This window comes from Petaurus breviceps, unplaced genomic scaffold, assembly GCF_028583685.1.
Source record: "Petaurus breviceps papuanus isolate PSGF00001 unplaced genomic scaffold, PetGlider_PUasm1.0 90137, whole genome shotgun sequence".
Lineage (NCBI taxonomy): Eukaryota > Metazoa > Chordata > Mammalia > Diprotodontia > Petauridae > Petaurus > Petaurus breviceps.
In genome coordinates, this window is record NW_027187183.1 from 714,506 (window position 1) to 720,323 (window position 5,818).

The window sequence follows — 5,818 nt, forward strand, 5'->3', positions numbered from 1 at the left end:
TTCCTCCCTCATTACCCACCCTTACTGGGAAGTTAAGCAATTCAATATAAGTTGTGCATGTGTAGTTACACAAAACATTTCCATAGTGGATATATTGTGAAAGACTGACTATATTTGCCTCCATCCTATTCCACCCTCCCAGTTGTTCTCTTCTCTACTTTGACCCTGAACCTTTTCAAAAGTGTGGGCTTCTAACTACTATCCCCCCAACCTTCCCTCCCCTCCATCATCCTCCCTCTTATCCCATTCCCCCCCTTTCCTATAGGGCATGATACCCAAATGAGTGTGTATGTTAGTCCCTCCCTAAGCCAAATTCAATGAGAGTAAGGTTGACCCATTCCCTTTTGCCTTCCTGTTCTTCCCCTCCATTGTAACAGTTATCCCTTGCTTCTTCTATATGAGATAATTTACCCCATTGTATCTCTCCCCATCTCCTCTCATTATATTCCTCTCTCACCTCTCAATTTCACCTTTTAAATATCATCCCTTCCTATTCAATTGATCCTGTGCCCTCTGTCTATGTATACCTGTGCACATATATACACACACACATATATATTCATATACACATATACTATCTTATATAGACACATATGTACATATATATATATATTTATATTTCCTTCAACTATCCCCATACTGAGAAAAGTTTCATAAGTTATCATTATCGTTTTTCCATGTAGGAATATAAATAGTTTGACTTTGATAAGTTCCTTATGATTTCTTTTCCCTGTTTACCTTCTCATGCTTCTCTTGCTTCTTGTATTTGAATGTCAAATTTTCTGTTCAACTCTGGTTTTTTTCATCAAGAATGCTTGAAAGTCCTCTATTTTATCAAATGATCATATTTTCCCCTGAAACATTATACTCAGTTTTTCTCGTAGGTGATTCTTGGTTTTAATCCTAGCTCCTTTGATCTCTGGAATATCATATTCCAAGCCCTTTGATCCCTCAGTTTAGAAGCTGCCAGATCCTGTGTTTTCCTGATTGTGTTTCTGCAATATTAAAATTGTTCTTCTTGGCTGCTTGTAATATTTTCTCCTTGATCTGGGAACTCCGGAACCTGGCTATAATATTCCTAGGAGTTTTCTTTTGGGGATCTTTTTCAAGAGGTGATTGGTGAATTCTTTAGATTTCTATTTTGCCCTCTGGTTCTAAAATATCAGGGAAATTTTCCTTGAGAATTTCTTGAAGGATGATTTCTAGGTTCTTTTTTTAATCATGGCTTTCAGGTAGTCCAATAATTTTTAAATTATCTCTCCTGGATCTATTTTCCAGGTCAGTGGTTTTTCCAATGAGATATTTCACATTGCCTTTTATTTTTTCATTTGTTTGGATCTGTTTAATAGTATCTTGATTTCTCATAAAGTCATAAGCTTCCATTTGCTCCAATCTAATTCTGAAGGAATGATTCTCTTCAGTGAGCTTTTGAAATTCTTTTTCCATCTGGCAAATTTGGCTTTTTAAGGCATTCTTCTCCTCCTTGGCTCTTGGGGCTTCTTTTGCCATTTGAGTTAGTCTATTTTTTAAGGTGTTATTTTCTTCAGTCAGGTTGTTGACTCTTTTCATGATTTTCTTGCATCATTCTCATTTCTCTTCCCAGTTTTTCCTCCACTTCTCTTGCTTGATTTTCAAAATCCTTCTTGAGCTCCTCCATGGCCTGTATCCTATTCATATTTTTCTTGGAAGCTTTTGGTGTAGGAGTTCTGATTTTGTTGTCCTCCTCCCATTCCATGCTTTGATCCTTTTTATTCCCAAAAAAGGAATCTAAAGTTGGATTGCTGTGCTTGCTTTGCTTCCTTTGCTTGCTCATGTTGCCACTCAATTACTTGACTTTTGAACTCTTTGCCACAGTAGAACTCTGTTTCCAGAGGGGAGAGCTTTGTCCCAAATTGCTGGGATTTTTGCAGCTGCCAGAGCTATTAGGAGGGCGCTGTCTCTACAATCCCCACAAGCTCTGGCACACTGGTTACACACCTCAGGACCACCACCCTAGATCATGATCCAGATCCAGGCAGGTTAAAGCAACAACAATTACCCTCTGAATGGTCACTTGGCCTTCCTGCGATCTGCAGGCCAGGAGGAAGTGCCTGCATGGTTGTCACACCTCTGCTGCTTCTTGCTCAGGGGGCAAAGGCCAGACCACACCTCCATTCCCTCAGTTCCAACAGAGTTCTACACTGACCTTTTACTTTGTCTTTGGCATTTATAGGTTGATATTTCTGGAAACTGACACAGCTGCTGGTGATCCACTCTCCTGGAAGTCTGCTCCAGCTGCTGCTGATGAGGCAGCCCTGGGGCTAAAACCATAGGTTCACTCAGGGCTGGGCTTAGCTCCCAGCATGCTGCAATGTACCCTTTCTGTAGGCCTTCCAGGCTGCCTTCAGTGGGAGATTTGTTTCTCTCTGTCACTTTGTGGGTTCTGTAGCTCTAAAATTTGTTTAGAGTCATATTTTATAGGTATTTGAGGTGGTTATGGGGGGAGCTCACAGAGTTTTCCTGCTTCTACACTGCCATCTTGGCTCCACCCAGGACATCAAATTTCAAAATAAGGAAGTTAAAATTAGGAATTCAAATTGTCAAAATTAAGGAAACTAAATTAGGGAATGGCTCATACTTTTACAAATTTGATTCAATTGTCTATATATTTGAGAAATAAAGCCTTTATCAGAGAAACTTTGTTTATGTTTCTCTTGGGTATTGTATTTGAAAGTCAAGTTATCTATTCAGCTCTGATCTCTTCATTAGGAATGCTTGAAAGCCCTCTGTTTCATTGAATATCCATTTTTTCCCCCTCTGAAGAATTATACTTGGTTTTGGTGGGTAGGTAATTTTTTTTCTTGTTAAATAGTTGTTTATTGGGAAAAATGGGCTTAGGAGGGGTCACTAGATTCACCAGAGAGCAACAATACCTCACAAGTTAGGAGTGATGGGAGAGGTCAGCACAAAGCTCTGGGATCTCAGCTTCTTCCTGGGCTGTGAGGTATGGCCTGGAGTGTTAGGGAATACCCAGGTGGAAGGCCTTGACTTAATTAGTAGGCATGGTTACAGACAAAAAGAGACTCGCTGGCTGCAGCTCCTGACTTTCCACTTGGAGTATACTTGCTTTGAGTAGCTTGGCTGTTAGCCATAGCCCACTTAATATATTGCCCTTGGGCAGCCTTGACATTTTCTTTCTTCCCACCCCAGGTCTTGAGGGCAGATGCCTGCAGGGCTCGGCCATAAGAAAAGGTCAGCGCCCATGGCTTGTGCAAGGGGCAGGTGTTGATGGCATTGAGATTGATGGAGATGGGGTGGCTAGGTGGTGCAGTGAATAGAGCACTTAGCCCTGGAGTCAGAAGGTTGATGGAGGCATCCTCTTCCCTCTGACCCCCAGAGAGGAAGGTGATACCGTGACTCCAGGAGGTACAGTCTGGCGAAGGGCAGTTGCAGTTGCCATTGCGATCTCCCCATGTGAATACTTCTGGGTACAGGCATGGCCAGCAGTGACCATGTTAGGCTTCAGCAAGGTCCCTTTCAAATAGACATGGTGATCACTCAGAGCTTTATAGACAGCAGCCGGGACCTTCTCAGTGACATACTGACTAGTCTTCAGATCATGTTCTCCATCAGGGAGGATCTCTGGGTCCACTATGGGGACAATGCCATTCTGCTGGCAAATGTTGGCATATAAGGCCTGCACATTGGCATTCTCCATGATGGTAAGTGGGGAAGGTGTATAATCCCCAATCTTCAGTGCACAGTGTCACTTGGCAAAATCAGCTCCATCCTTCTTATACTAGGCACAGGGCTCACTCAGCCCATCCAGACCTTGGGTGATAGTCTCTCCATTGGTCCCTGCTAGGGGCATGACACCTTTGTCTGCCTTGATTCCCACAATGCCACCCTTTGCATTTATGACTTTGGGGAAGGGACAACCATCATCAGCTTTCTGGTAGAGTGTCTCATGGAAAAGGATAGCACCTCCAATACAGGAGTTCACTTGATCATCTGCTGTCAGAAGCAACTGCCTATAGAGGTGACGATTTTCCTCTGTGTTCTCAGTTCCAATGGACTGCAGGTGTTTTGCAATGCTACTGGTGGACTCATCTGCTGCCAAGATTCCCTTACCTGGAGCAACAATTTGGTGAGCTATTTCAGACAGTTATTTCTTTTCTCTGGTGTCAATGCTGGGTATTGACAAGACATGTTTTCCTTGGCTGTGCTGGTAGTTTCCAGCAGAAGCAGACTGCTTATGGTTGAGAACCAAACTTCTGCCTGGGTAGGTAATTCTTAGTTTTAGCACTAGCTCCTTTGCCTTCTGGAATATCATATTCCAAGCCCTCCAATTCTTTAATATAGAAGCTGTTAAATCTTGTGGCTCTTGACTGTGGCTCCATGATCTTTGAATTATTTCTTTCTGGCTGCTTGCAATATTTTCTCCTTGACTGGGAGCTCAGGAATTTAGCTATACTGTTCCTGAGAGTTTTCATTTTGGCATCTCTTTCAGTAGGTGATTGGTGGATTCTTTGCATTTCTATTTTACTCTTTGGTTTTAGAATATCAAAGCAGTATTCCTTGATAATTTCTTGAAAAATGATGTCTAGGTCCTCTTTTTGATCATGACTTTCAGGTAGTGCAAAAATTCTTAAATAATCTCTCTTGGATCTTTTTTCCAGGTTAGTTGCTTTTCTAATGAGATGTTCACATTTTCTTCTATTTTTTCCATTCTTTTGATTTTGCTTGTTTCTCAAATTAGCTCCTACTTGTCCAGTTATAATTTTTAAGGAATGATTTTCTTCAGAGACCTTCTGTACATTCTTATCCATTTAGTTAATCCTACTTTTTAAGGAATTCTCTTCAGTGAATTTTTGTACATCTCTTTTTCTACTACTTCTATTCTATTTATTAAGGTATTCTCTTCAGTGTATTTTTGTGTCTTTTTAACCAAGCTATTGACTCCCATCATAATTTTCTTATATCACTTCTCATTTCTTTCTCCATTTTTCCTCTCCCTCTCTTATTTGATTTTTAAAATTCTTTTTGATCTCTTTCAAGAATTCATGTTGGGCTCATGTCCAATTTACATTTTTCTTTGAGGCTTTGCTTGTAGTTGTTTTGACGTCATTGCCTTCTGAGTTTGTGTCTTGATCTTCTGTGTCACCATAGTAACTTTTTATGGTCAGCTTCTTTTTTTCTTGTTTGCTCATTTTTCTGGCCTATTTCTTGACTTTAAACTTTATGTTAAATTTAGGCTCTGCTTCCAAAGTCGAAGGGGCATTGTCCCACGCATCATATTTTTCATGCTGATGTTTTCATACCTAATTTTGAGGGTCTGTAAAAATTTTCAGTTCTTCCAAGATAGTATGATCTAAGGAGAGGTGTTTGGAGGGGAATTTGGGAGAGTTCAGGTGAGTTCCTACCTTTATTCCACTGTCTTGGCTCTACTAATGGCTATTTTTTTTTTTGGAGAACTAGCATGTAATAGTTATTTATTTAAATATCTCAAGCTGCTGGATTATTTTGAACCCTTTCCTAATGACTATTGCTTTTTTGGTTTTTTTGGAGGCAATAGAGGTTGTGACTTGCCCAGGGTCACATAGCTAGTAAGTATATGAGGCTACATTTGATCTCAGGTCCTCCTGACTCTAGGGCTGGTACTTTATCCACTGCTACACCTAGTTGCTCCTGATTATTCCCTTTTGAGAACTGGTATGTAATAGCTATTTGTTTAAATAACCTAAGCTGCTTCTTCCAGGAGCAGAGACCTCACTAGCTCATGATAAATGGCTATGGAGTGAGATTGGAGGAGGAAAAAGAGGGGAAAGAGCTACTTTCT

General features: G+C 40.7%; 1 pseudogene; it reads right to left on the reverse strand.

Moving 5' to 3' along the window:
* Positions 1-2,995: 2,995 nt before the first annotated feature.
* Positions 2,996-4,222, reverse strand: LOC138176695 (fructose-bisphosphate aldolase A pseudogene; annotated as a pseudogene).
* Positions 4,223-5,818: the final 1,596 nt, after the last annotated feature.